A 7,072-nucleotide genomic window follows, 5' to 3' on the forward strand; every position below is an offset into this window, starting at 1 on the left:
TTGTCTTCCTTTCGTGGCCTCTGGAAGGCTTAGCTGTTGCCCTTGGGAGCCCCTTTTCCAAACTATGACATCATGGGGAAAGAGGGGAGGAAGCAAATAATAACAGAGAGTTCACAACAAGGGAGCCACCATGCCAAAAGGTTTATAAGGATCTCTGTAACTCTCTGGATACAGTTTGTGAGGAAGCTATGATTCTGCCTTTCAACAGCTAGTAAGAGGGAGGAGATGAGTACTTAAGGAAGAAATCGTGCACAAATAGAAAGGAGACCATTGCATCTGGGCTGTTTCATGGACCTAGTCCTGTGTCTGGGCTGTATGTGTGAACAGAGGGTGGGGAACAAAAGGCACGCTGGTCACCTCTGCACCTCTGCTGACTGGGCTGGGATTGAGCATGTTTGATGATAAATATTTGTGATGAAAATTACCTAATGAGCTACAAGATGATTATCTAGCACCAAAATAGTATTATCATAAATGTTACAGATTAAATTAGGCTGGCTTTGCTAAATCAAACAAATAATAAGAGTAATTGAAATTCTAATAAACCAAAGGATTCCAGACCACTTGGTTCCTCAAGATGTTCTCATTGATTTAGGTATTTGCTTTGGACTATGTGGGTTAGAGATGAAAACACTGATCTGATCATCTGTCAGTCCAATTGTTTTAATGAACTTCTACCCAGGAGTGAAGTGAATGTGTGTGTTGAGTGTGGTCTAAACTAGGGAAGTTCCTGCAGTTATTCTAGTTCCACATCTCACAGTGACTTCTGGCTTTGGTTCTTTGGCAAAATTATATCATTCTTTACTTTTAACTTGCGGACAGAGATAGATTTTAACTTTTGACATTTTATCCATAGTTTCAGAGAAGACCATTTTCTTTGGGGACTGGCTGAAGTGAATGAGATGGTTTTCTTTATCATCATTAAACTGTTGAAGCTCTACTTCAAATAATGTATTATAGAAGAAACTGGTCTTCTCTCTTTCAATTACGGGGAGATCACCCTTTCTCTTTTTGGTCTTTCAATTCAGCCACTATTTGAAATAATCAATATTTTCAAACAAAAGCACTTAGACATTTTCATTTGCACCAGCACAGAACTGAATTAAAAAAATCATTTTTGAAACTGAAGGCTTTTGTTAGGATGATCGTGTGGAGACTGTGCTCTGTACTTACTACACCATTTCTGCTTTCTAAACACACAAAGGAAAACCATATTTCCCAGTCTCCCTTGCAGTAAGGCCAGTGCCACATGAATGAGTTCTACCAATAGGATGAATGGACATGAATGAATGAGCTCTACCAATAGGATGAATGGACGCGATGCAATACCTTTCTAGGCCTGATCCTCTACCACAGTTACCTTAGAGGTCATGTGTTTCAGACGTTGTGTCTGCAAGATGAAGACGTAAGTGAAAACCTTTGTACACTCAACACTAACCACTAACACAATTATGCAACAGTATTTCAGATTCAGCTACCATTTGTAGAGCTTTGTCCATGTTACAGGTAATAACATATCTGAAGATGTTCTCTATGTCTATCCTTATCACAAAATAATCTGACCTTCTTTCCAATTCTGGCCACACATTTTGGTCAAGAAATCAATCATCTCTTGTTTGTTTTTACAATATCTTATCAAGAACTTATTCCTTTGATAAGTCAATTAGCAATAAAGAAATAAAGCTGGCCAAGCGCAGTGACTCACACCTGTAATCCCAACACTTTGGGAGGCCGAGGCGGGCGGATAACGAGGTCAGGAGATCGAGACCATCCTGGGTAACACGGTGAAACCCCATCTCTACTAAAACTACAAAAAATTAGTCACACATGGTGGCAGGTGTCTGTAGTCCCAGCTACTCGGGAGGTTGAGGCTGGAGAATGGAGTGAACTCGGGAGGCAGAGCTTGCAGTAAGCCGAGATTGCGCCACTGCATGCCAGCCTGGGTGACAGAGTGGGACTCCATCTCAAAAATGAAAAAGAAAGAAAAGGAAATAAAAGAAATAAAGTTTTAACTTTAGTAATGAGACACCAACTATTGGCTTAGGGCATCTCTTGCTTTAATTTTCACAACAATCTAATGGATAAATATGATCATCCCCATTTTACAGATAATAATTTAACTTCTTTAAGACTCAAATAAGTTAAATAACTTGTCTTAGTTAAATAACTTGTTGACATAACTAGGCAAATAAAAAGAAGCCAGGGTTTAAACCCAGACTTTCTAATTTCGTGCTTTTATTTAAAACAAAAACAAAAACACTACACTGTCTCTTGACTGTAGGATGAAAAGAAGAATTTACAACATGATGTGAAGGGTGTCTTTTATGTGTCTTCAAGCCAGACCAGCCTCAGGCTGAAGATAAAGAAATGAGCAAAAATAATCCCTGCCTTGGAGGAGCTCACATGGAGACAAGTCAGATCTTTGTTTTTAATTGACGTTTTTTAGAGCAGTTTTAGGTTTACAGAAAAATTGAGTGGAAAGTACAGAGAGCTTCCATATGCCCCTCCTTGTCCATCCTATTAGTAACATCTTGCACTGATGTGGTGTATTTGTTACAACTGATGAGACAAAATTGATACATTATACATTTTTCTTTTGCACGAATTTATTCCCATACAATATTCTAAAAACACCCCTTGGTTTGTGTGTAAATTCTTTCCCTTCATTTTTAAATTGCCTTATAACAACTGGTTTCTTGCTTTTCTTTTTTTTATTTTTTTTCATTTGGGCTATTCTCTGAAATCTGCTTTTTTTTTTTTTTTTTTTTTTTTTCCAGGAAAAAGAGAGAGATAAAAACGCTGTGTCCAGAGGACAGGGTGGAGAAAAAAAGACGAAAATAAACAAAGCATCAAATACGAAGATTCTCACAGATAATACATTTATAAACACACAAATGGTTACAACAAAGACAGCCATGATGAATGGGTATATACATATGTACACATATATGTGTACAAATCCTTGCCCAGCAACCAGCTATGGCATCTAGGGAGCTAAGGCCAGTCTTTGCATTTGCCCTGAAGGCTCCCTTCTCCACAGCACCCCTTGTTTTGGGGTTTCATGGAGTACATGAAGCTCCCACAGCTCCTTGGGGGCTGGGCAGGGGATATTGAGATGAGAGGGTCTTGGCTCGCAGAAAAGGGAGAGGAAGGATCCAGGAAAACCATAACCCACACTTCTAAGCCACCCTTGACTACCCTGGGCATCTTGGCCCCTTGGGAACCACATCATAGCCCTTGTACCTTTACAGATAAAAAGGAGATCTATTTCCCACCCAAACCTCCTTCTTCCAGAGCAGGTAGGAAGTAAGGAGAGATCATGAGGGGAAGAAAATGGCTCCCAGGAGTTGGGGTACATGAGAAACCTTTGTTCTTTTGCAGGCAAGAGCAGAAGAGGAAGCTGGCTGCATTAGGGTTCCCTTCTGTCTGATATTAGGGAAGGCTAGCCGCTAGTCCTCCATAGGCCCAAACCTTGAGGAAAAGGAGGGTAGGGGGTCAGTGCTAACACTTGACATTTCTATGAAGTCACAGCAAATTCCTCCCTGGAGCACCAAGCCCCAATTTTAAAGCTTTGCTTGGGCAGGGAGGCTTCTGGATGACACCACCATCTCGGTGCTCCTGGGCCAGCCAGGAGGGCTGATGTTCCTTTTGGAGAGAGGTAGAGAATGAGGATGAAGATGGAACCCTTTAAAGGAAGACCATGCCTCAAGTCTAAGGATGGAGCCAGCACCTGTCAAGGATGGGGAGGACTTTTCCCAACAAGAGGAGCTGGAGAAAGAAGAGACTAGAACGTCTTTCCCCTCTTCCCAGCAACAAGCAGCTTGCCAGGTGCTCACCTGGAGGGTGCTGGTGGTGACAGTGAGACAGATGTCCTTATGATGCCCCACTGCCTTGCAGGGAGTCAAGTCAAGGGACCCTGGGATGGAAGGTTGGTTGCTGTCCCTATCCTGGGAGGATACTGCAGGGGACTGGATGGGTGGTGGCTAAGGCTGCTACTGCTATGTCTGGGAGGCCTGGGCCTGAGCCACTGCTGCTGTCACTGCCACCTGCCGGTGCTGCTGGAGATCAGAAGGGCTGTGTTTGTGCCTGTGTTTTCTAAGGGATGTTTCAGATGGACGTGCCCGACTGCAGAGAGGTGGGTGTCCTCCTTGGTGTGCTTCACTGTAGCCTAGACAGGTACCCCTCTATGAGGCTACATCCATGTATGCTGGATGATAGCTGTGACACTTGGAGGGCTAGTGTCTGCTGTGCTGCTGTGTGCGAGACAGTGAGCTAGAGAGTGTGAAGGCCTTCTCACATCCCAGGGGCACATGCACATGGGCCATCCCTGGCCTGGATCTGTGTGTGCTGCTGGAGGTGGGAAGGCCCCTGGCAGTTGGAGCAGTGGTATGGTTTGGCCCTGAGTGAATACAGAGGTACTGGAGGGGTAGCAGCTGCTGGTGAAGGTCCTGGAGGAATGTGGAACCTGTGGGGCTTACCTTGGTATGGGGCTTGGAGCATGTCAGCATCTCTAACTTCCAGTAGAATGTTAGTGAACACACTGGCACCTCCATAATATGATGTCAGCATTTTCCAGAAGCCCTTTTATTGTATAAAGCAGGGTACACCCAATGTCATAGAGTAAGTTCGTGATAGAGCTGAGATCTGAATCCAGGAGCCCAAGGCTCTGTCCATTTCCTTTTGCCACAGTTCCCTTCACTCTCATAGGTCACGCCATCTTTCTTTCTGACGGTCATCATTCTCTTAGGGAAGAGGGCCTAAGGCTCATTTATCTCAGGCAGCCCTGTCACCAGCATTGCCCCTTCTTTTGGCCCTGTGTGTGGGCAGGGGGTGGGGTGGGGTATAGGAGATAAGAAACCACACTGCCACCTCCAACACTTTCTACCTCCCTCCCATTAGGCTGATACCATCTTCTCGGAGAGTTCAAGAACCACCTGCAGGGCTTGTGAGGCAGAGGGAGGAGCAAAGACAATCATGGGAAGCCAGATGTGGAGGGTCAGAGCCAATCAGGCTGTGGCCCGAAGAGAACCTGAGGGCACCAGACTGGCAGGGGTCCACCCTGTGAACAGCATAGGGATCACCAGGATGCATAGGCTAAGCTGCTCTGATTTGGCCTCCATCCACACCCATCCTGAGGGCAGGGAGGGTCCAGGGCCCAGGGGCAGGTGCTGCCAGTAGGGCAGAATGGAGAGATGGAGCTTTATGTTCTCCATGAAACCCCAAAACAAGGGGTGCTGTGGAGAAGGGAGCCTTCAGGGCAAATGCAAAGACTGGCCTTAGCTCCCTAGATGCCATGGTTGGCTGCTGGACAAGGATTTGTACATATATATGTATACACATGTATACATCCACTCATCATGGCTGTCTTTGTTGTAACCATTTCTGTGTTTATAAATGCATTATCTCTGAGAATCTTCATATTTGATGTTTTATTTATTTTTGTCTTTTTTTTTTTCCTCCAGTCTGTCCTTGGGACACAACATTTTTATCCCTCTTTTTTCCCCTTAAAAAAAGGCCACAGCTGGCGAGGACTCAGCCTTTATCCTGCTGACAAGCATGGTGTTCTCAATCAGCCCTGGGATGGTGGGGATGGAAGGCCAGACATACAGGTTAGGACTGAAGTGGGAGTCTTCCATTCTATCATCTCTCTCTTCTTCCTGTCCTCTTATTCCTTCTCCTGTCCAGGACTCTAGAACTTCACTGCAATGACTGCTGTGGAGACGCCAGGGCCAGAGACAGAGTGCAGGAGGGTCAGCGTTTGCTAGAAGCAGTGCTGCAGTGCGTGCTACTGAAAACCCCAATTCCTCCACACCCACTCCCTTGGGTGCACTGGACAGGAAAGGGTGGAGGAAACACAGTACATTATTATGAATGAAAGCTCACAGTTAACATTGGGGCTCACACTCCTTTCGTTGTACATTCTATGGGTTTGGACAAAGGTATGAGGGCACCTTTTCACCACTACCATTCCATACAGAGCTGTCCCACTGGAGTGGGAATCAGAGAAAGGGTTCATGAAGTCTAAACATAGTTTGGACTTTAAAAATGGATAGAGGGCAGGCACGATGGCTCACACCTATAATTCCAACACTTTAGGAAGCCAAGGCAGGAGAATCACATGAGCCTAGGAGTTTGAGAGCAGCCTGGGAAACAAAGTGAGATCCTGTCTCTAATATAGATAGATATAGATATAGATATATAGATATATGGTTACAGTGGTATGCACCTGTAATTCTAGCTACTTGGGAGGCTGAGGCAGGAGGATCCCTTGAGCTCAAGAGTTAGAGGCTGCAGTGAGCTATGGTGGAGTCAATGTACTCCAACCTGGGCAACAGAGCAAGACCCTATCTCAGAAAAAAAAAGAAAAAAAGGTGGGGATCAGATTTTCAGAGAGACCACGAACCACAAATGAAACCAAAGAAGAAAGAATGTACAAGACATTATTTGACAGAGAGTGGGTATGTCACTCTGTTTTAACCAGAGGCTCATTTTTGGAAAGATGACACTGAGAGTGAGCACTAATTTGGCACTCTTATACGCCAGGCAACTGACAAACATTTTAGATGATTTCATTTAATCCACAGCGTAATTTATAATATAGGTATTACTGGTAGAGGGTCTTCACTGCAAGTTGTCCACGTTCTTGGCGTTTTGAACAAAGAATTGGGCAATTTGCACAACAAAGCAAGGAAAGAATGAAGCAATGAAAGAACAGAAGCAGGGATTTATTGAAAATGAAAGTACACTCCACAGTGCGGGAGCAGGCCTGAGTGACAGCTCAAGAGCCCAGATACGAATCTTCTCGGAACCAAATACCTCCGAGTGGTTTCCCATTGGCCACTTCATGCTTACCTCACGTAAATGAAGTGGCGGCCTGCAATCAGTCTGACTGGTTGCAGAAAGCAGCCTATCAGAGGCTGAAGTGAAGTTACAAAGGTCACACTCCTGTGCAAACCAATCAGAGGCTAAGGTGAAGTTACAAAGTTGCACTTCTGTCCAAATGAAGATTCCACCTGCAATCAGTCTGACTGGTTGCCAACAGCCAATTTCCCATCTGCTAGGTAGAAAAGGT

Source organism: Rhinopithecus roxellana, chromosome 6 (assembly GCF_007565055.1).
Source record: "Rhinopithecus roxellana isolate Shanxi Qingling chromosome 6, ASM756505v1, whole genome shotgun sequence".
NCBI classification, from domain to species: Eukaryota; Metazoa; Chordata; class Mammalia; order Primates; family Cercopithecidae; genus Rhinopithecus; species Rhinopithecus roxellana.